The sequence below is a fragment of the Amblyraja radiata genome, chromosome 15 (assembly GCF_010909765.2).
Source record: "Amblyraja radiata isolate CabotCenter1 chromosome 15, sAmbRad1.1.pri, whole genome shotgun sequence".
Lineage (NCBI taxonomy): Eukaryota > Metazoa > Chordata > Chondrichthyes > Rajiformes > Rajidae > Amblyraja > Amblyraja radiata.
The window spans coordinates 19,893,449-19,918,358 of NC_045970.1; the positions used below are offsets into that span (position 1 = coordinate 19,893,449).

At 41.5% G+C, this 24,910-nt stretch overlaps 1 long non-coding RNA gene across 1 annotated transcript in view; it reads right to left on the reverse strand.

The window, feature by feature from the left end:
- Positions 1-9,264, reverse strand: part of LOC116981608 — a 21,942-nt gene extending 12,678 nt beyond the window's left edge. The window contains exons 1-2 of the long non-coding RNA XR_004414249.1: positions 9,254-9,264; positions 4,320-4,322 (exon numbers count right to left, since the gene is read on the reverse strand). This is a non-coding gene — a long non-coding RNA (uncharacterized LOC116981608). The remainder of the gene's footprint in view (positions 1-4,319; positions 4,323-9,253) is intronic.
- Positions 9,265-24,910: the final 15,646 nt, after the last annotated feature.

Sequence of the window (24,910 nt, forward strand, 5' to 3'; positions counted from 1 at the left end):
AAAGTTACTATGCAGGAAAGTTATAATCCCATTTTCTGTTCAATTGTTTCCATTTATCAATGTTACTTCCATGCTTGGTCCTAACTTGTTCTTCTTGAATGTCTCCAATTGAACAATTGCTCATATCACTGTCAATTTAACAACCACAGAGTTTGGTGCGGCCAGATCTTGCAAAATAACAAATCAACAATTAACTGTACCTGTACTAATAATTATTGCTCAGAAAATTTACATGAATAAGGAGATCATCTCAATTCTGCAGCATTTTCTTGTAATTATAAAATCAAAAATTCATAATATAGCTGCACAAATAGTAACACATGTTTGATTTACATATTAGTTACACAATTATTTTATCTTTAATTTATTTCGACAGTCTTTCCATTGTACTTTGTGATTATAAATTTGCAATTATTCACAAATAAACAATCAAGTATGGTTTATGTGATACTATGGTCTACCAACATAGATATGTGTCACATCTAAGTTAAATTATTTGTATTTCGAACAAGATCCATTTACACTTCAAGAAACATAGAAACATAGAAAATAGTTGCTGGAGTAGGACATTCAGCCCTTCGAGCCATTCAATATGATCATGGCTGATCATACAAAATCAGTACCCCGGTTATGCTCTCTCCCCATAACCCTTGATTCCGTTAGCTCTAAGAGCTAAATCTAATTCTCTCTTGAAAACATCCAGTGAATCATCCAGTAGTATCACAAAGCACCTTAGGGATATTTTACTCCATTAACATGGAGTGTACATCAGCACAGCAACACAACAACATTGCACATTTTGCAGTTCAAATTGGCATTGGACACTGATGGTCATCACTTATACATATCTTTCAGATTAATCCTTCTACACAACAGGAAGGAATTAGCAGACTAATCAAGAGCAAGACCCTTATGGCTACTAACCAATGGGGGTTAATCCTGATCCACGGATGTTGACCTATTTGCCTCATCTGTTCCTTGTTCTTTCTGTCCTAATATGAGTTCCTTCCTGATCACAAAATTATGGCCATTACATTATATAAGATAATTAGTAGTTAATATTTCCCCTCCATCTTACCAAGTATGCTTGCACCAAATTATTCTAACACAACTTTTAATAATGATTTTGTTCCCAATATTGTAAATATTTCCAACTTGAAGCCAGATTATTTCTTATTGATTTCTTGCAATTAATCTTTACCATGCCCAGGTCACATGCTTGTTTCCCAGTTTCCCAATTCACTTCAAAAGATAGCATATGCAGACAAATAAAATAATTGCAAAGGTAAACAAATGATTTGTCACTTCTCCATTTTAAATACATACTGTAAATTATTTGAGCTAAGATAGACACAAAATTCTGGAGTAATATCCCAATTTGTATACTCAATACCCTGACTGATGAAGGCCAATATGCCAAATGTCTTCTTGACCACCCTATCTACCTGTAGTTGTTCAATTATTTTTAATTCCTGAAATGTTCCAGAAATATAGTAGTATATCGTATAGGAGTCCATATTTTTGACTTGAAAATAGTCTAAATATTTTTGCTGGCAGATTTTGAAGAACAAAACATTTTTGTTTTGCTTCCTAATTAAAAATGCATTCCTTTAAGCAAATTCCTTTAAATCTCCAGAATGTACTTTTTAAAATCAAGGTTTAATCATTTCTTTGCACTTAGCGATATTTTTCCCTTGCATTTTGTTTTGTAATAATATTGAATGTGTCAATCCCGAGTCTTTTCAAAAGCAAAGACATTTGTCTCCATGTGGCATCATTTGAAATTTGCCAATAAATACAGATTTTGAAAAATTAATCTTTTCTTTGTCTCTTGTTGTCTCAAAGCATCAATGCCATCTGTTTCATTGAAGCAGAGCCTCTCGTGACTGAGTGATTCAATTTAGAGCGCAGTGGAACTGCTTAAGTGTACAAGGGTTTAATGTGTCACTGTTGGAGAGTATTTTTTATTTTCTTCCTGATAAAAATATCATGACCATAACTTTTAATTGTATAATGTATGAGTAACTATTTCCCCTCAACATAGTTTGTGTCATCTAAACTTTTCCCAGAAATGAAATATAGTCAGATCTATGAAATCACCCAAAGATCTTTGGTTATCATCAACACAAACTCTGCCCCTCAGTCACTAACTCCATCACTGAAGGCATCAGAAACAATCTGAAATTGAAGAATGCTATTTGCAACCTGGTGTTATATCTGATCTGAAGACAAGCTATCTCCAATCGTTGACAATGCTTACAGTATGTCTTCTTAACATTATACGTCTTTACCTCTGCTTCAGCAACCCTGCTGCTGAAATTCTAATGATACAAGAGTTGTCACTAAACGTGACTTTCCAGAACAGGAGTGCAGCGTAGGTTCACGAGGTTGATTCCCTGGATTGCGGAACTGTCATATGTTGAGAGAATGGAGCGGCTGGGCTTATATACTCTGGAAGTTAGAAGGATGAGAGGTGATCTTATTGAAATATATAAGATTACTAGACTAAGTGGGACCCGTTGGGTCCCAGCATCACACAGGAGGGCTGGTCATCCAACGCAATATTCCACCTCTCCACCAATTCTAATATTGGTGGCCAGTTGGGGGGGTGGCTTTCTGGAGCGCTAGTATGGGTGTTGTAGGCTGAAGGGACTGGTTTCCAGAGGGCTAGTATGCAAATTGTGCGCCAAATGGATTCTTGGGCTGGCGTCTCAGTCAATCAAGCCTGTTGTGCTGGCAACTCACTCACTCACGGCTGGTGGGCTGGTAGTTGACTCACGGCTAATCCTTGAAATTCTATTTCAAGCAGGGTATAAGGCCACCAAATTCAAGTGCAGTTTCATACCATTTGAAGTAGGGTGCAAAGCCACTAAAGACAGCGAGTCATGACCTCTCCCTCCCTCTCCCTTGCAGAGACTGAGCCACACCCACATTTCCGGGTTTTATAACCCACACCACCCCCCCCCCACCGGAAAAGGTGTGGCTTTCATGGAGTGATTGACAGGAGAGAGATTCTCAACATTTAAAAAAAAACTAATAACACTTTTATTTTTCATTGATGGGAAGAATTCTCTGCATCTGCTCAGCGGAGGGGGACTGAGTAAGATGGCCAAAAATCACAGCCGTAAGTGGTAGCGTTTTATCTAAAATCAATATACAGTGCAAACAGGAAGTAAGTGCATTTACAGTAGTGCCTTTTAACTTCAAGCCAAAGCACCCAAGCCACCATTTGCAGTAAGTAGTGCATTTCAACTTCATGTCACCATTTGCAGTAAGTGGTGCCTTTCAACTTCAAGCCAATGCACCCAAGCCACCATTTGCAGTAAGTAATGCCTTTTAACTTCAAGCCATTGCATCCAAGCCACCATTTGCAGTAAGTAGTGCCTTTCAACTTCAAACCACGCCCGCCACCATTAGCAGTAAGAGATGCCTTTCAACTTCAAGTCAAAGCTCCCAAGCTCCCATTTGCAGTAAGTAGTGCCTTTCAACTTCAATCCAAAGCAACCAAGCCACCATTTGCAGTAAGTAGTGCCTTTCAACTTCATGCCACCATTTGCAGTAAGTGGTGTCTTTCAACTTCAAGCCACACCCAAGCCATCATTTGCAGTAAATGGTGTCTTTCAACTTCAAGCCACACCCAAGCCATCATTTGCAGTAAGTAGTGCCTTTCAACTTCAAACCACGCCCGCCACCATTAGCAGTAAGAGATGCCTTTCAACTTCAAGTCAAAGCTCCCAAGCTCCCATTTGCAGTAAGTAGTGCCTTTCAACTTCAATCCAAAGCCACCATTTGCAGTAAGTCGTGCCTTTCAACTTCATGTCACCATTTGCAGTAAGTGGTGCCTTTCAACTTCAAGCCAATGCATCCAAGCCACCATTTGCAGTAAGTAGTGCCTTTCAACTTCAAACCATTGCATCCAAGCCACCATTTGCAGTAAGTAGTGCCTTTCAACTTCAAACCACACCCAAGCCACACCCAAGCCACCATTAGCAGTAAGGGGTGCATTTCAACTTCAAGTCAAAGCTCCCAAGCCACCATTTGCAGTAAGTAGTGCCTTTCAACTTCTAGCCAAAGCAACAAATCCACCATTTGCAGTAAGTAGTGCCTTTCAACTTCATGCCACCATTTGCAGTAAGTGGTGTCTTTCAACTTCAAGCCACACCCAAGCCATCATTTGCAGTAAGTGGTGTCTTTCAACTTCAAGCCACACCCAAGCCATAATTTGCAGTAAGTAGTGCCTTTCAACTGCATGCCACCATTTGCAGTAAGTAATGCCTTTCAACTTCAAGCCATTGCACCCAAGCCACTATTTGCAGTACTGCCTTTCAACTGCAAGCCAAAGCACCCAATCCACCATTTGCAGTAAGTAGTGCCTTTCAACTTCATGCCACCATTTGCAGTAAGTAGTGCCTTTCAACTTCAAGCCAATGCACCCACACACCCCATTTGCAGTAAGTAGTGCCTTTCAACTTCAAGACACACCCAAGCCATCATTTGCAGGAAGTAGTGCCTTTTAACTTCAAGTCAAAGCTCCCAAGCCACCATTTGCAGTAAGTAGTGCCTTTCAACTTCAAGCCAAAGCAACCAAGCCACCATTTGCAGTAAGTAGTGCCTTTCAACTTCATGCCACCATTTGCAGTAAGTGGTGTCTTTCAACTTCAAGCAACACCCAAGCCACACCCAAGCCACCATTTGCAGTAAGTGGTGTCTTTCAACTTCAAGCCACCATTTGCAGTAAGTAGTGCCTTTCAACTTCAAGCCAAAGCAACCAAGCCACCATTTTCAGTAATAGTGCCTTTCAACTTCAAGCCAAAGCTCCCAAGCCACCATTTGCAGTAAGTAGTGCCTTTCAACTTCAAGCCAAAGCAACCAATCCACCATTTGCAGTAAATGGTGTCTTTCAACTTCAAGCCACACCCAAGCCACCATTTGCAGTAAGTAGTGCCTTTCAACTTCATGCCACCATTTGCAGTAAGTAGTGCCTTTCAATTTCAAGACACACCCAAGCCAACCGAGGGGGCTTTCTGGAGCGCTAGTATGAACCATTTTAGAACCAATAGACATTTTTTTTGCAAGCTTTAGAACCAATAGACGTATTTTTGCAAGCTTTAGAACCAATAGACATTTTTTGCAAGCTTTAGAACCAATAGACATTTTTTTGCAAGCTTTAGAACCAATAGTTATTTTTTTGCAAGCTTAGAACCAATAGAGACATTTTTTGCAAGCTTTAGAACCAAGAGACACTTTTTGCAAGCTTTAGAACCACTAAGGGCACTTACATTTGAGTAGACATATGTTCAGTGTTATTCACAGCTCAGAGAAACGTGACCCTCTGCCTTCCTCCATCTTGAAGAGACTGTGTGGCACAGTCCCTGTATGTCCACTTTATAGTCCCTCCCGCCTGCCGCCAGCGGGGGCAGCAGAGAGAATGGGGAATTTTGTAAAAACATTAATATCTCTGTCATTTTTAATCGACGGGAAAAATCCTCAGCACACATGCGGCGGAGGGGGGCTCTGAGCAAGATGGCCAAAAATGACGGCCGTAGGTGGCAGCGTTCTCTCGGAAATCGCAGCACAGATGGCCAAAACCGGTCAAGAACAGACTTTTAGTAATATAGATTAAAGGTTTGGACATGCTGGAGCCAGGAAACAGGTTCCCGATGTTGGGGGAGTCCAGAACTAGGGGGCACAGTTTAAGAATAAGGGGTAAGCCATTTAGAATGAAGATGAGGAAAAACATTTTCACACAGATAGTTGTGAATCTGTGGAATTCTCTGCCTCAGGTGGAGGCCAATTCTCTGGATGCTTTCAAGAGAGAGTTAGATAGAGATCTTATAGATAGCAGAGTCAGGGGATATGGGGAGAAGGCAGGAACGGGGAGAAGGCAGGATTGTGGATGATCAGCCATGATCACAGTGAATGGCGGTGCTGGCTCGAAGGGCCGAATGTCCTACTCCTGCACCTATTGTATATTGTCTATAACATTCTTGGTCAGTATCATTGCAATGTGTAGGTCATATGAAACTCTTCTGTTTGGGCCCCATCATTCAGTAAGTTCACTCACCCATTGCCCTTGTACATGATGACCTATACAAGTTCCCGGTAAAGCAGCATCCTAATTTTAAAATTGGCATCTTGGATTCAAGGTTTTCAAAGCCTTTCCCTCATTTTCTATGTAATTGTTTACTATCTTATAACCCTTCATCTCTGGCTGCCTGAATAACTCCAAATCCAATCACTTGGTCATTAGAGGCTGTCCTTTCAGCTGCCGAAATTAAACTCCAGAATTTCTTCTGCAATTTCTGTTACTATTCTCCTTTAAGATGCTCCTTAAAATCTGTCCCTATGTTCAAGCTTCATGATATTTGTCCTAAAGTTCCCTGAACTGTCTCAATGCCAAATTTTGGATGATATCCTGTGATGTGATGACATCCACACTGTTCCAAAACAAAAGACTGGTGTTGATTTGAGCTTTGAATATGTAATGAGCAGGATGAGCTAATTATTTTAGGTTCAGGGCTAATTAACCTGTTCACGTTTAGATTGCATTGGTTTTGACACAATAGAGCACCATTTACTTTATCCTTAACATTCAGGCACATTTCCAAATTGTAATCTCAACGATAGCTCACATTTGGCCTAGATCCACTTTACTTGCACTGAATGCAAGTCAGTAATCTGGAGTGACACTAACAGAATGCTCAGGCTACACTGATGTTTAGTTTAATAAAATACTTTTAACTGTACAATTAAGGCACTTTTGGTTCAGTAGCCAGTGGCTTGAGGGTATATGTAGTTGCCACCGGGTGGCGCCGCGATGGCAGCCCCACCAACAGTCTGTCTATCTTTTCGTCTTTTCTTTGTTATTTTTAGTGTGTTTTAAATGTGTTAATGTTCTCTGGTTTGTTTTATGTGGGGGTGGAGGAGGGGGTTGGGGAAAACTTTTTTTCACACTCTTACCTTGCCAAAGATGCAATTGTCTTCCGGATCATTTCTCCAGTCGCTCTGCGGCCTAACATCATGGAGCTGGCGGCCTTGCTCGGGACTGACTTTGAGCCCCACAGCAGGGACGTGGACTTATCATCAGAGCAGATCCCTTGCCTGGGATCGACGCTCCTGTGGATTTCACCATCGAGGAGCTCGCAGTCTCGGGTAGAGGCCGATGTCAGGAGCTCCAAACGTCGCAAAAGGTTTCGACCAGCCCCGACCTGGGATCAGATCGCCCCGCACGGGGGAGCTGAGATTCCCCTCCTGGTGCAGGAGCTTGATCGCCCAGACGCGTGGGCCCAAACGACACCGGCTACAGGAGCCAAGATCGTCCCGTCAACGGAAAGCTCGAGGCCCCCAACTGGGGGAGAACAAAGAAGGGAAGAGATTGAACTTTTTTTCGCCTTCACAGTGAGGAATGTGGAGGAGTCACTTGTGGTGGATGTTCATGTTAAAATGTACTTTGTGTGTTTTGTTGCTTTTTATTGGTATGACTGTGGCAAATCAAATTCCTCGTATGTTGCAAAACATACTTGGCTAATAAATGATGATTATGATTATTATGATTAGGATGTTTCCAAATGCTGCTTCATTCAAATTTTATATAACACATGCGTATACTAAATTAACTAAGTTTCACTGTTTTCCTAAAATGCATAAAAACTTAATAGGCATTGAATAATCCCAATAATAGCTTTAGATGTAATTAAAATTTAATGGAAGTGTGCTGTACAGTCATGCTTTCACATAAATTTGTAAATTTGTTTTTATGTTAAGAAATCAAAATGTATCTTCATTGTTGTCAGAAAGGATCTGCCCTTCAAATAACCCAGTCAATACTGATGCCAAATGCATTTCACATAGCTTCATAAATTCAAATGTCCCCAAGCGCAGGTAAAAATAATAAAATATTGTCAAATCAATGATGTGTAGTAGCGATGAAGTCTCTTAAAACATTTGATTTTTTTCCCAATGTATGCATTCAGCTTATATCAGTTCATATACATGACATTTGCATCCATCTAATCCCTGCTCTATAACTCTCATTTATCTATTTAGCTTCTCATTGTAATGCTCTTTCAGCCAGCCATGTAGAGTTATGTGACTGTAAACTTCTCCTGGGCATCTGTTCTTGCCAGTTTCAATTTTGCTGATGAGATGGGAACATGAAGTGTGGCAAGGCAACACATGCCAGTTTTTCTCTTTCCAAACAGATGAGCATCACATCCCATCGTGCTGATCCACTCATCAGGTCAGTCAATAACATATCTTGTCATCTTTAAGCCTATTGCAGACAGGATAAATCTCAAATCAATACCAATTTAGACATTGCAAATGCTAATTTCTGCAACGCACTGGCCCATAATAACAACTTAGGCAATGTTCAGCTTCCTGTTTTCAGGAGTTCACAAATACAGATTCTGCAGTCATTGTACTCGTTATTATTCTCAAAATGTCATTGAATAAATAGAATCTCCCAATGGCCCCGGGCTAAATTGCAACAACTGAAGTATTAATTAGGTCACAAATTCCAGACTGTCACAGTTTCGGTTCTTGATCCATGTTATGCTGATGGATCTTGGCCAAAGGTTCAATTGGTCTCGGTGTCCCTGCGCAGGAAAACATTAGGTAGGGTCCTTTGTCTCTGATGAATGGAGATCTTCTACTGGAATGTTTGTATAATTTGCAATGAGATTATTAATTACTTTAGCTACAAACTACTCCATGTACAATGGCCTGCCTATACATGGTATTAAAGAGCTAATTGCTTCATGGAATTATATCTTGAATTAGAGGAAGGGGAGGCTGGGATTTATTTTTGCCAAGTAAGGCAAAACTTCTGCAATATTGTTTTGAGAAATCTCCATTACTTCCCAGCCATTTACCTGTGGATCAGTAATTAAATAGTAAGTGGAATTAAATATTTTATCACGTCTATTCATTTCTAAGTGAAATTGATATAATGAAGTCCTTAACTATTGGCTGGGAAACATATAGTTAAGATAAATAGTGACAACCATATTGGAGAAAGATTGGCACTGGTGTATTCCGGGGGGGGGGGGGGGGGGGGGGTTATTGCTTGGTCTCGGTAATGTAGATTGTCTCTTCATGGGCAAACAGGAAAACGGCTAAATATCTCACGACATAACGGGCTAGTAAAAAGAACGAAGATATAAAGAACTGCAGACGTTGGAACATTGAGAGACACAAAGTGATGGAGTAACTCAGCAGGTCTGGCTGGAAAAGGGTACCGACAAAATGTCACCTGTCCATTCTCTCCACAGGGGCTGCCTGACCTGCTGAGTTACTCCAGCACTTTGTGTTTTGCCGTAATAAAAAGAGCAAGCAGGATGATAATCATGATAATAGAGTTGGGAAGAAAAATCAATGTGTTTATATATTTAGCGGAAATGCACTGAAGGTGTGAGTAAACAGAGGTGTTGTTTAAAAGTTCCATGTTAATGCTGGTAGATAAATATATAAAGAAACAATAATGTTCTTGGGTTTTTTTTAAACAATGGTAGGAAGTACAAGGATAAATATGTGGGCAATAAAATAAACAAGTATTACAATACTGCCTATGGCACTGAATTCCAGGTGGAGGAAGTAGATAACATTTAGCTCTCTCTGGAGTAAGTGGAAGAAATAGGCATGGGGAATGGGAATCAAGTACTGGGCTCTGAAAGATTAAAACTGAAAATGCTGGAGAGAGAAACAAAGTTAACATTTCAGGTTGCTGACCTCTCTCTCTCTGTCTGTCTGACTGTCTCTCTCCTTACTTGCTGCTTTGAGCTACTGAATATTTCTGGCATTTTCAATTTTATCTTTCAGATTTACATCTATTGTTCATTGATTTTTACTACTAGTCGACTAGTAGATTTAAGTGGGTCGAGTGATAGAGGAGGTCTGGCACAGATGAAAATTGGTCAAATGTTCTCCTTAATTCTATCATCTATTTAAAAATGAAAATGCAAGTTGCTAGAAATAGTTGTCTGTTGTGGCAGTTGCTGCTCTACAAGTATGCTTGTTTTGCAGCGTACCTGGCCTTTAGTGAATCACAACTACATGTATCCTTTGCGTGCTTTATAATAATGAAGAAAATTACGGAGATCAAAAGCAAGTTTGGATCCTGGGTGTTTGGAGGATGTGGGATGGTGGCTGAGAGTGGCCACTCAGAGGGACCTGGGGACGATGCAACCAAATGGAGGCCTGGGTGAGTATGGGTGTTGCAGGCATTGAAAACAATAATCGGGACTTGAAGTGTGAGTCTTGCAGTTGGGCTAGTTAAAAAACAAAGAATTTGGCAATTAGGGTTGTCAGTGAGTTCAAGGAGTTAAACTTTTAAGGATTGGATAATGGAATTAGCAAGTGTACAAATGATAAGGATTGGAATTTCCTTGTGGGGTCCTAATATGAAGTTTGTTGCTCTTGCTTAACCTTCAGACCGAGTGAAAGTTCAATAGTCAGTGTCACAATTGTTGTTCCTTGTGAGCGGAGCACCAAGGCAAATTCCTAGTATGTGTAAATACTTGGCCAATAAATGTACTAATTAATTAATTAATTCATTCATTCATGTGGAGAAGCTCGAGGAGCAGACGCAGAAGCTTTTAAAGAAGGGGCCTATTGTTGATTAAGAAAGTGACAGAGCTACTTCAGGTGCTACGGAACAAGAAAAAATGCACACCTAAACATCAAGGATGCCAAAACTACACACCTGTGCAACTGTGAGGGGAACCAGCAAGTCTGCAATAATCACAGAGGAATATCTATACTCTCAACTGCTGACCAGAGTCCCGTTAAACAAACTGATCATTCACCTTAACGGAGGCCTGCTTCCAAAACAGCCATTGTGAAGGGGGTGCAACAGTAGACATGGCTTCCAGCAAAATAAGTCTAAGAGAAGTGCCAAGAATGAAACTACACTTGTTCACCACCTTTATCACTCTCATTAAATCTTCTGACAATGTTCACCGTGAGTGCCTTTGGAAGATCCTGGCAAGAATGGCTGCCCAAAAAACATTGTTGACAATTCTCTGATAACTGCACAGTGGCGCAGTGGTAAAGTTGCTGTTTTACAGCAACAGATCCATGCTCAATCCTGACAATGGGTGCTGTCTGTATGGAGTATGCACATTCTCCCTGTGACCTCATGGGTTTTCTCTGGGTACTCCAGTTTCCTCCCACTTTCCAACGACGTGCAGGTTTGTAGGTTAATTGGCTTGTGTAAATTGTCCCTGGAGTGCACGATAGAACTAGTGTACAGGTGATCGATGGTTGGTGCGGACTCTGTGGGCCAAATGGCCTGTCTCCACGCTGTATCTCTTAAAATAAAATACACGACAGAATAATAGCTAGAATAATGGATAATGGAGAATCCTCAGACACATTTCTTGTCACCAATGGTGTGTAACAAAGCTATTTGCTTGCTCCTGCACTGGTCAGTAAAATATTCTCTATAATGCTGTTTGATGTCTACTGATTTTTTTTAAAAAGGTGGGATCAATATTTAGATACCAAAACCAAGGTATGAGAAACCAGCTTAAGGGATTTCCTCTTCTCTGAAGACTCTGTACTCAATGTAAGCTCAGAAGCTGATATGTAAGAAAGCTTGCAAAAAATGCCAGTGTCTGTGGCTATTTGGCCTTACAATTAGCACCAAAAACCCAGAAATTATAAACCAACCAAAAACCCCATGCACAGAACCAAACATCCATGAGAATAGTCAAAGGTTTTCACTTTCGGACAAGTTGGCACACCTTGGCATCATTCTCTCAAGACTGATGACAGAGCCCACAGCCAGCTCTAGCAAAACTAACAAGGAACGTGTGGGAATGAAGAGGAATAAGCCTAAAGAAGAAGCTGAAGTTATATTGTGCGATTGTCATACCCAACTTACTGTATGCTTGTGAGACATGGATGACAGACATGCCAGGCAGCTTCACCACTTCCACATGACCTGCCTGCACGGCAAATGGAAAGACAACATTCTGTTTCAAACAAACCTCTGCAGCATTTGCATAATGTAAAAAGAAGCAGACATCAGGTGGGCAGTACATAGCAGAAGAATATCTGAGGACAGGAAACTAAATATATTCTACCATCAGGATATATTTGGTATCCTGGGGCAATTCTAAATCAGACTCACAGATGGACACTCAACAGCTGTGACACGGCTTGCACGCTATCAGTTCCTCCAAGACAAAACCAGGTAGCGTGACCGGCAATAACGCAACACTTCTGGATGAATTCAATACCTTTTGTACATGCTTTGAAAGGGAGGAAAATAGCACCCCTTCACAGCCCCTGATGATCCACTGAGGCTGATACCAGAGCCACACAGCGTACCTGGACGGGTGTTAAAGATATGTGTGGACCAACTGGCTAGAGTATTCAAGGACATTTTACACCTCTCAATTCTGCAGTACAAGCTACCCATGTGTCTCAAAGGGGCATCTATCATACTGGTGCCCAACAAAAGCATGGTGAACTGGCTCAATGATCACTGACTTGGAGCACTTACATTCATTGTAACAAACTGATTTGTGATGTTGGTGATGGCATGAATCAATTTGTATCTCAGAAATCATCTGTGTCTTCTTCAATTTCCCTATCACTACAACAGGTCAACGCCAGATACTGGCTCTCTGCTTGGTTCTGGACCTGGATTGCATGATCACATAGATCAAGCTATTGAGCATTAACTATAGCTCAGCATTCAGCACAATCATCTGCACCAAATTTATCACCAAGGTGCAAGTCCTGGGCCTTCTACCTCCCTTTGCAACTTGATCCTTGACTTCCTCATTCAGCAGTTCTCAATTAGTGCAGATCAGTAACAACATCTCCTTCTCATTGACCAACACAGATCTACCTCAAGGCTGCATTTTCCCCTGGCTCTATTCTCTTTGAACTCATGACAGTGTGGCTAAGCGTAACTCCAATACCATTATAAATTCACTGATGACACCCATATTTTTGGTTGAATTACTGGTGATGATGTGTACGGAACACCTTGCTGAACAATGTCACACCAACAACCTCTTGCTCAATGTCAACAAAACCAAGGAATTAGTTGTTGGCTTCACAAATGAATAATGAGGAGACAACGTGCCAGATTTCAATGATGAGTCAGTGGTGGAGAGAGTTAGCAGTTCCAAATTTCTGGGCTTTAACATATGAGGCCTATCATAGAGGTGTAATCTTGTAGACGTGCACCAGTGCCCCAACTTTCTTAGAAGGTTAAATAGATTTGATATGTCACCAAATACTCTACACACACACACATTCACAGGTGGATTGTGGAAAGGATGAGCACATTCAGGGACAGATACTTGCCTCCACCCATCAGATTCCTGAAAAGGTCTGCACAATCCTAATCCCACTTTGGTAACGGACCACCAATGACCACCTCATGCACTATCATGGACATATCTTCTATTTGGTTTTTTTAAATTTCTAAATGTTCTGTTTTGCCACAGTCTTTTGCTTTTCATTGTCTTGTATAATTTATGTTTTGTGTATTGGCCGTGGTGAATCTGTGGAATTCATTGCCACAGGAGGCTGTGGAGTCCAAGACAATCGATATTTCGAAGGCAGAGATAGATAGATTCTTGATTAGTACGGGTGTCAGGGGTTATAGGGAGAAGGCAGGAGATTGGGGTTGAGGGGGAGATAGATCAGCCACGATTGAATGGTGGGCCGAATGGCCTAATTCCACTCCTATCACTTATGAACATAAATTCATGTGCCTGTGATGGTGCTGCAAGCAAGAATTCCATTGTACCTGTACCTCACCATTCTCATGCATATGACAATAGACTCAACACGACAAAGCAGCTACATTACAGAGACCTGGTTGAGGACAAGCAATCACATGATGAACTGAGGAAGAGATTCAAGGATTGTCTTAGTACAACCCTGAAGAGTTTCAGCATTGACACATACAACTCGGAACAGCAAGTATTGAATAATCCTGTTGACAACCCCGAGTGAAAAATGGTTATTGCACAAATGAGGAAGCTCAAATGGAGGGGGGAAAGAGGAAAAGGGAATCTCAAAAATGAAGAATCACTGATGTTACAGCATCCCTATTCCTCTGTCGCCCCATGTGAAACAAACTTTGAAGCCCAGAATAGTCTAATTAGCCACTTCCATTAACATCGCAATACTGTAAACATGATGTCATAGGCTTACTTGAGCACAAGTCATGAACAACAACACTCGGATGTAGTAGTAAAAAAGGTTAAATGGTCACTCCTTGAAACAACGTGAATTAATCTCCCTAGAAACACGTAAATAATACTTTGTTGTGCAGTTGATGTTGATGCAGCCAAGACGTGTGCTGTCAAATATCCAGAACAATGCAAAATGGCCCAGAAATGTTCATATCATACTTCACTCTGGGAAAAGTCCATTTTCAATAGCTTTGAAGTAAACAATGCTGCAAGACCACTGACAACAAATCTATTGAAATTCCTTGCTAACGTAATTTAAAGATTTCTGTTCTTTCTAATCATCTCACTAGCCTAGTATCTGCTGTCTAACAATATGATGAGGTTGAATTCTATCGTCTATGCACGTTAATGGATAAATTTAAAAGGAAACAATTACGAAGGCAATGAAATGTACAACTTTTCACGAGGAGCTGGACTACTAACATGTTTGATGATACAGTTATATAATGTTCCAATCAGAGTCGACTTCAGGCATTGCATCACAGGAAAGATCAACAGTCTTTGACAGGCTGCAACATTGTTCCAGAGAACGACATTAGGACTAAAAGGTGCCAGAATCTAAAAGTATCTGCACATGTGAGACTATGAGAGACATGGGCGAAAATACTGTCAGGAGTTTCAACAAAATTGTATTCTTCAGAAGTACATTTAGCAAAGATCTCTTAGTAGGACAATTGGCAGTGTTACATCAAAGCTGAGCTTAACCTGAGCTTCTTCCATAAATTTACATTGCAGCACAGGTCACTCAATAATGATCATGAACTGTAACTGTGGCCAGTTTTGTTTTCCATTCGGTAGCTCATTGAGGTAAATTGTGGAAGCTTGTTGTCACAGCCCAGGGATCGATTCCTGAACCTGATGAGATTGTTCACCAGCTAGAACATCAGGGTTGAAAAGCAGAGGAAGCAGAATGGAGCAAGGACCCCAACTCAGTTTATTAACATAAGTCTAGACTGGAAACAGTGTACCGAGGTGGCATGGAAGGCGACCAACTTATGGTAGTAGTAAAGGAAGTAAATATAAGAAACAGGAAGAACAGTGCAGCGTAGCGAGCAAAGACTGGCTCACACGAACAGAGGGAAAGACACTGGCTATTCAGAGGGTTCAGGTGAGCTCATCAATATAATTAGAATTTTTTTTTAATCGATTGCATGAACTGAGTGATAAATATTCTATTAAAAAAAACAACACAAAAGGAGGCTGTTTGGACCCATTGGGCTGATACTAATTGTTGATTAGTACAGGTGTCAGGGCTTATGGGGAGAAGACGGAGGAATGGGATTGAGAGGCAAAGATTGATTAGCCATGATTGAGTGACGAGCAGACTTGATGGGCCGAATGACCTAATTTTTCTCCTATAACTTATGAATTTATGATACTAATTGAAAAAAAATCCAGCTTAATTTCACCTTCCAACATCTAAGCGTTTAAAAAGATGAGGTTTCTGCCTTCACCTGCCTTCCAGCTGAGAGTTTCAGATCTCTACGACATTCTGTGTGAGAAAGCTTTTCATCATCTCCCCTCAAATTCTAAAGTGGATCTCCCCCAAAAGCTATGCATCCTCATATTCAACCCCTCTGTTACAGGGAAAGGACTTTTTCTTTTCTAGGCCCTTCATAATTTTATATGGCCCAATTAAGTCTCCCCTCAGCCTCCCCTTTGTCCCTCAGCAAACAATCTCACCCTATTCAATACAATAATAATAAATCTCCTCTGCATGCTCTTCAGTGTGTGACCTGAACTGTATGCAATGTGCAAGCTGTGGCCTGACTAGTGCCGTGTACTGTTTTACTGTTACTTTCCTATTTTTATATTCTATGCCGCACCTAATAAAGCATAGCATCCCATATGCCAATTTAGCCTTTTTATGGCTTTTTCCTGCTGCCTTTAACAATCTGTGCATACACAATCTGTGCAAACGTCTCTTTGTTCCTCAGCTGCATTCACTACCCTCCCATTTACAGTATATTCCCATGTCCAGTTGCATCTTGCTAAATGCAATAGTTCTGAATTAAATTCCATCTGCTCAATTTACCAGATAATCTATACCTTCTTGCACTATTATGCTTTCCTTCATTGTCAGCTACATGGATTGGCCTGCATGGACAATTCGGGCCAAAAGGCCTGTTACCTTGTGTACGAAGGAACTGCAGATGCTGGTTTAAACCGAATATAAACACAAAATGCTGGAGTAACTCAACAGGACAGGCAGCATCTCTGGAGAAAAGGAATGGGTGACGTTTCGGGTCGAGAAGAAGGGCCTCAACCCGAAACGTCACCCGTTCCTTCTCTCCAGAAATGCTGCCTGTACCGCTGGGTTCAACATTTTGTGTTTCTCTTAGGCCTGTTACCACGTTGCATTGCTCTATATATTTTATTTAAATCATTTGTAAATCCTTTCATCATGCCCCCAGCACTTTAGTGTAAATCATTAATATATATTACAATGGAAGGGACCAGATAGAGAGCTATAGCAGCTATGTAAGCATTTGTAAACTCTAAAATGTTGCCTCCTATCAATTTTGGTCCAATTTGCTTGCCTCCTTTGGATCCCACAGGCCTTTTTTTTTTAAACAGCTAAGTGGGACTTTGCCTTGCGTCCATGTCCATGTCCACTGCATTAAACTGCTTCCCTCATCTGCTCTCCTGATTATCTCTTCAACCATTCAATTGAATTAGTGAGAAACAACCATCCATAAATGAATCAATATTGCCCAATTAATCTGTGCTACTTTCCCTTCGAATGGATTCCACCAAAGTTTAACCTAACTAGTTTGCAATTACATAGTTTATTCCTACTTCTTTCGTTAAACATGGTTAGCTGGGATCAGTCCCACTAATTCCACTTTTATCGGTAAAGAGAATTGAAAACGTAAAATCAAACAAGCTACTACTTCCTCTTTTGTTTCTTTTGATAATGTGGGATATATTTCATCCAAACCCTGCACTTTACCCATTTTCAAAGATAATAAGGCCTTTAATAAAACATTTTTTACTGAGTTTATCCCATCCAATGTATCATTATCTTCTGCCTTTAACTATAGCCTTGATATCACCTTCCCCCCTTGTGAAGGCTGTCATAAACATTAAGAATATAGTCCACAACTTTCCCCTCCACATGTGGATTGGTTGTTTGATTATTAATAGCACCACTCACTCCTCTTGCTCCAAATGTATACTTTTAGAATTTCATTGATTTTACTTCCCAAGTACTTTTCGTGCCTTCAGTATGTTTTCCTAGTGTGCTTTTAACCCTAATTTCTCAACTACCTCTTTCAAGATTCCGTTTGAAGGCTGATAAAGGAGAATAGTAAAAGCTGCTTTAGGTATGTGAAGGGGAACAAATTAGTTAACACCAAAGTTGGACCCTTGAAGATTATGAGGCCCACTGTCAGGCCCCTAGCCCCAGATCCCTGGCTCTGTGGCTTCAGCACCCGTGGTCACATTCCAAGCCAATGAGTGAGCCAGATGCTGCACCTTCAGCATTTCTGAACAATTAGATGCCAGGACATCGGTGTCTTCAGCTAGAATCAGTGTACGCGGGGGTTACAGTACGTGCTTGAAAAGCAACGCGGAATTCAAATACGTGTAAATGTAGACACAGAAACATATACATTTTATTTTGTGTAGGAAGGAACTGCAGATGCTGGTTTAAACCAAAGGTAGACACAGAAAGCTGGAGGAACTCTGCGGGTCTGACAGCATCTCTGGAGAAAAGAAATAGGCATTTTGGGTCGAGACCCTTCTTTTTTCTTTGAGCATCTCAAACTATATCAGTACGCAACCAATAACAGTAGCACATATCCAAAATGTGAAATAAATCACTTTACCTAACTGGCACGTTGACATATCATGGAAGTACTCAAAGAGATTGTTAGGTGATAATAAGCAAAGCGGAATTTATTGTCAAAGTATGAGAAAGGAAAAGAGAAAGGAATGCAAACCATTTTTTGTGTAGAGGAGCCAAGTGGCAGATGGAAGGAAATGTACACAGTGTCAATTTGTAACTCTGCATGTGCTGACAAGCTCCACTTTACATCATGACAGTTGATGCAACTGACCCTTGCCTTTTGAACTCCAGGGCACTTAAAAGGCTTTAGAAAAATCCTTGCACACATACAGTCCAAGTAACAGACAGCTGCTTCAGAGATGTAATTGACATGCATATTTACAGACATTTCTTCAGGGAAGGTGCCTGCATTTCAAGAAAGGATGCATCTTCAGGTCAAGCCACTGTAATCTTATTCCACTGTTCGTGGCACAAAGGAATGGATCATAAAATGGATAATGCCAACACAAATACTTTACTAAATGCAAGTAAAACAAAAGAACGTGCTAAACCTGAGAAAGCAATTCATGAACATTACAAAATTCAGCAAGCAAGGAGGAACTAAAGCTAATTAGCAGAAGAGAACAAAGGGTATAATAATAAAGGGGGAGCATTTAATTGTAAGATAAATGAAAGAGATACAGGCATGCTGATGTATTGTTCTATATATGTTTATCAGCTTAATTAAATCATCTCAATGAATATATGACACAGCTCCATGGAATGGAAATGTTAATTCATCATTTGAAATAGTTAATATTTGGCATTTAATACTCAAATTAAATCAATTCTTCATATGTTTAATTAAAAACATTTTATTTGAAGTACATTATTGATGGACACACACAGTGAGCTTAAACAATTCATATGTATTCAAACAAAGCAGTCTCATTCACAGAAATGAGGGCACAAATAATTAATAAATGTTACGTTGAATATCTATCACAGTGCATCATTTGGGATGAATTTCCTCTGAAACCAACAGGTCAAAATCTTTCTCACATTGTCAATAGAAAGCAAGTCATCGGTAATAATACTCAAGCTCGTCCTTAAAACAGTGCCAGTGAAAATTTCATAGAATTGAACAACTAACTATATTATATAGGGTACACAAAAAAGCTGGAGAAACTCAGCGGGTGCAGTGCATCTATGGAGCGAAGGAAAAAGGCAACGTTTTGGGCCGAAACCCTTCTTCAGACTGATCGGGGTTGGGGGGGCGGGGAGAAGAAAGGAAAAAGGAGGAGGAGCCCGAAGGCTGGGGGATGGGAGGAGACAGCAGGGGGACTGAGGAAGGGGAGGAGACAGCAAGGACTAACAAAATTGGGAGAATTCAATGTTCATGCACCCAGGATGCAGACTGCCCAAGCGGAATATGAGGTGCTGTTCCTCCAATTTACGATGTTGTTCGCTCTGGCCATGGAGGAGACCCAGGACAGAGAGGTCGGATACGGAGTGTCCTATATTATATAGAGTATTTTCTGGATGGAGACCCTTTGAGTAAGTATGTCATTAAGACTACAAAACAAAATATTTTGAGACAGAATTAACTGGAAACTTAGCTACTGTAGAGAATTGTGAAGCCACCGTGATAGTAATATTCTGTATTGCTTGGGGTTTAGAGGAATCACAGATGATCTCACTGAACTCACACAATTCCAAATAGCAAGGTCCTCAGACTGGTGAATGTAGAACGAGTAGATTGGTAAGATAAAGGATATTTAGAACCGAGATGCAGAAAATAAATTTCCATTTCTGGACATATTCCATAAAGTAATTGGAAGCTTGGGAGGCATGCTACACATTCAGTGCCTTACTATGGATTTAGTTGGTCCAACAGCCACAGAGCTCATATTCATTGAGCACACTTCCTCATAGTGATGAGGCTTTCAAGTTTATGACAGATTAATTGTTTAAAAAAATATTTTTTCATGTGCATTGTATAACTTTCTTATAGAGCCTTCGTTGTATCAAGGGCAGCTGGAAATTTTCAACGCTGTGCAATTAAGTCCCAACCAAAATTGGAATTATCTTAATATTGAGGTAAATATTTTGCTTTGCCTTTGTTGAGGAAATATGAATACAAATTAACTATAACAGAAAACGGTCAACTGCTTTCTTTCCCAACTGTGTCACTCATTGGCAGTGCAGTGAATATTTGGACAAAGCAGTCAATGTGCTCTTCATTGAAAAATTAGATTAACCCAGAAGTGAACAAGTTTGGTTTGATTACATTTCTATATGTATTAGTGTTCCGCCAGGAAATTCAATTTCTGACATTTCAGCAGGATTTTATATTCTCCTGAGCAACATTTTCTCTCACAGTTTAATTTCCCCCAAATGATATGCGGAGAGAAGAATGTCAGTCTCATTGATCTGATAAACCACAGTTTCCATTTACCCACCAAACAGTTGAGTTTTGAGAACCCTGTATCCTCTGAAACCTTCTTACCCAACAGTCAATATTCAACTGCTTTCTTCATCCTCTCTGAGATTTGTGACCTTCACACAGCTGATGTTTTGGGTTTATCACTTTACCTAACTGGCCATGGTGGTCATGGCCTCAGTTACACTCAAATTCCTTTTCTCAGGGTTATTCTTGGTTGCTGCTGATCTCTGCCAAATGTCATAGCTTGCTGCTGGATATCCATAAAGGAAGTGAGCCAAACTTCAAGATCGAGGAGAGGAAACTTCTTCAATTTTACCTGCATACCACGGGAACCAGCATAGGGGTTTGCTTGCATTACTGCCATCTATAAAATGCATGCGTTCAACATTTACAGATATCTCATTGGCAACCTCCTGCCAGCAACATTAGCCTTTTGGGGGGTCTTTGTGACTTGCCTTACACAAAGAATATGCCATGTCTTGGCACTCTTAGCATAGATTAGCTTAGAAAAACAGCATGGAACCAGGCCCTTCGGCCCACCTAGTCCGCGCTGACCCACGATCCCCAGCCAATTAATCGACTGAAGACAATTAACCTACAAACATGTAGGTCTTTGGAGTGTGGGAGGAAGCAGGAGCACCCGGAGAAAACACACGCAGGTCTTTCAGCCCTTCTGTTTGTCATCTGACTACAGCCTGTGATTTTAGCCAACAAATTATGACAATACAAAATGTAGTTTGACGATAAGCTGGGCAGGTTGCCTGTCAGGTACACGATTACCATTGACCCTGAGGCAATTCCAGTTGTTCGTCCAGCTCATAAGATTCCCCATGCTATGCGGAACCACGTTCAAAGTGAACTTAACAGAATGGTGTCTCTAGGTGTAATTGCTCCCGTCGCTGACCCCTCGGATTGGGTCTCCACCATGGTCATGGCTACCAAGAAGAATAAGGATGAGATACGAATTTGCATCAACCCCAAGGACTTAAACACAGCAATTAAACGGCCCCACTATCCAATGCGCACTGTGGACGAAATCGCAGCGCAGATGACTGAGGCAACTGTATTCACAGTGCTAGATGCCAAGAGTTCATTCTGGCAGATTTTGCTGGAACACAACTCCTCCAAGTGTCCAACTAACCACTTACAGCACTCCTCTCGGGCGTTACAGATTTATTTGCATGCCGTTTGGAATAAGTTCTGCTAGTGAAGTATTTCAACAAGCTATGGAGCAGTTGTTTGCAGGCTACCCGTGCTACATCGTAATGGATGACATCCTCGTTGCGGGACGAACTGTCGAAGTACACGATGCTAATCTGATGAAGGTCTTGGATCGCGCCAAGGCCATCAACCTCCAGCTGAACCCTCAAAAATGCAAATTCAGGGTAAATAAGGTAAAATACATAGGCCATGTGTTTACTAAAGACGGCCTAAAACTGATCCGGCGAAAACCAGTGCTATCAACGAGCTTCCCGCACCCACAGATGTGTTAAGTTTGCAGAGATTCCTTGGTTAACTATTTGAGCAAATTAATTCTGAGTTTCAGCGAAATATCAGCCTCATTGCGCCAGCTTACACACAAAGACACTGCTTGGACCTGGCACGAGCAACAGTAGAAGGCGTTCAACATTCTTAAACAGCAGATGACTTGTGCTCCTACTCTTGCTTACTTTGATCCTAAAACGACCGGTCACACTGACGTGATGCCTCACAACATGGACTAGGCACAGCATGGCTTCAAAATGATGGTAACAGATATAAGCCTGTTGCCTATGCCACCGCACTATGACTGACACAGAATAACGTAATGCCCAAATTGAGAAAGAGCTGTTGGCGGTTGTTTTCGCCTGCAAGAAATTTAATGATTTTATCTTTGGACACATGGTCACGATTGAAACTGACCACCAACCTCTGATCAGCATTTTTAACAAACCGATCCATGCCTCTCCAGCGCGCCTGCAGCGGATGTTGCTGCAACTTCACAAATATGACATTGTTCTGATCCACAAACGCGGTAAGGATATGCACCTGGCTGACACTCTCTCGTGTGCACCCCGGAAGACCTGCGAGGATCCGCCCTCGCCGGATGATGACTTTATTGTAATGGCTGTGTCTTTTATCCCCTCATCTTATATGGAGGATTTGGTTGCTCACACTGCTGTTGTCAGTACTCTACGGTCGCTTGCCTCCGTCATTAAGTGCGGCTGGCCAGACAAACACTACAACGTTCCCCTGTCAGTCTGGACTTTCTTTGCCGTCCGTGATGCGCTAGTGCTGCAGGATGGCATTGTTTTAAAAGGACACAAGGCTGTGGTTCCTGCTTCGTTGCACAACAAGTATTTTAACACTGTCCATGCAGGGCACCCAGGCGCTGAAGCTACTGTCCTACGGGCAAGAAGCATGTTTTTCTGGCCTGGCATGGCCGACTACATCACAGAGAATGTGGCGTCCTATGCAGTGTGCAACAGCTTGGCACCTCACCAACAAAAGCAACCACTTCTTTCACATCCGGTTCCTGAACTCCCGTGGTCTACAGTGGCAACTGACATATTTGAGTGGCATGGAAAGCATTACCTGGTACTCGTCGATTCGTATTCAGGATGGTTTGACATTGATTTTCTTAGCAGCCCCACTTCTCGCGGGGTGGTTTCGAAGCTATCTCGCCATTTTTCAGTTCATGGATCTCCGAGTAGACTGTTATCTGACAACGGCAGTCAATTTACCAGCCAACACTTCAGGGAGTTTGCTACACGTTGGAATTTCCGCCACATTTACCAGCATCCCTGAATATCCAGAGTTGAATGGACTGGCTGAGCGGGCTGTCAAGAGTGTCAAACAGCTCATGGAACATTCGCACAGAGCTAATTCCGACATGTTCCTGGATCTACTCAACTTATGCTACATCTCCCGTGACCCCATTTTGGGTTCAGCTGCTCAACGTTTATTGTCGAGGTAGACCCGTGCTACGGTGCCTGTGGCAGATCAGATATTGATCCCTCAGGTGGTTCCACCCGAGGAGGTTCAGTCCAGGTTACAACAAAAACATAACATTCAAAAACAATGGTACGACAAAACAAGTAGGCCACTGCCACCATTAACCAAGGGGCAGGTGGTTCGTTCGCAGACTGACAAAGGCCATGACCGTATTGGTGTAATTTCTGGAACTGCTTCTGAGCCACGCTCGTATCTGGTCAGTGCCGTTGGTGGCACCTACAGGCGTAACAGACAACATATCCTGCCTGTGAACAAGCTAGTCCCACCTCCGTATTATTCAGACCGTACAAGTGTACTTCCGTCTGTGTCCAGCGGCACTCCTCCGCCTACACCAGCACAACAACCCACGTCTGCAACGGCTGCTTTGCCAGTGGCGACCACCTGTGCCACAGTCTCCTGTTTCATCTCCGGGAATGCTGGTTCAGTCTCCCTCACCTGTGAAGCCACCTGCTCTGTCCCCGGGGGGAAAGAACGGAGATGGTCTTTATCGTACACATGCTGGTCATGTTTGCAAGCCCACCGTGAAGTACCCGGGCTATGTTTGACTTTCCTCCAGTTTATTATAAATTACTATGCATGCCCTACTTAGTTAATGATTTTGTACTGATGTTTAATTCTTTAAGCGAGAGGATGTAGAACAGTGTCACTCATGTTATAAGTCATATTTTGTAGCTACGCCCACTAGCTTAACAGTAAACTTCCCTGCCTTGTTCCCACTCTTTTAGAGAAACGTGCTAGTATGAAGTAATGGAGTATGGAGATGCTGTAACATTGATAAAACCTTTGGACCTTTATCACAGTGTAAGTCTTCAGTTATTTAAACAGCAGAATCACAACAGGCACCTGTATTACTAATCGTATTTTAAAACTGGTGAAAAGCTCAGAGCTCAGTAATGCGGTTGAAAATGTCATCAAAAACTGCTCTACACAGCTTCTGAGAACACGACTAGATACACCATCATGTCCAGATGTTCTCCTAAGGATCTTAGGACTTCCCTGAAGGATCTTCTACCATTGGCCTCAGTGTCTGAGATTACATAGCATTGGGGGCTATGGGGACCTGAGAAGGCACATCAATGTTTTACCTAGCAAATCATGTGTAGAATGCATCAAACCTTTCTGAGAGTGAAACCTTGCTGTTGGCAGCACTGCAACTTGATATTATCAATGTCATAGAGTCTTGCAGTGGGGAAGCAAGCTCTTGAGCCCAACTCATCCATATCAACCAACATGTCCTATCTCAGCTAGTCCCATTTGCCCTTCTTTGGCTCATATCTCTCTAAACCTTTATTTATGTATCTGTCCAAGAGGTTTTTAAATGCTGTTATAGTCCCTGCCTCAACAACCTCACCTGGCTGCTTGTTCCCTTTGCCCACCCCACTGAGTGGAAAAAGTTGTCCCTGACGTTCCTATTAATTTTCTGTAGGAATTCTTCACATTTACCAACATGCTCATCATGAGTGGACTGACCATTCAATT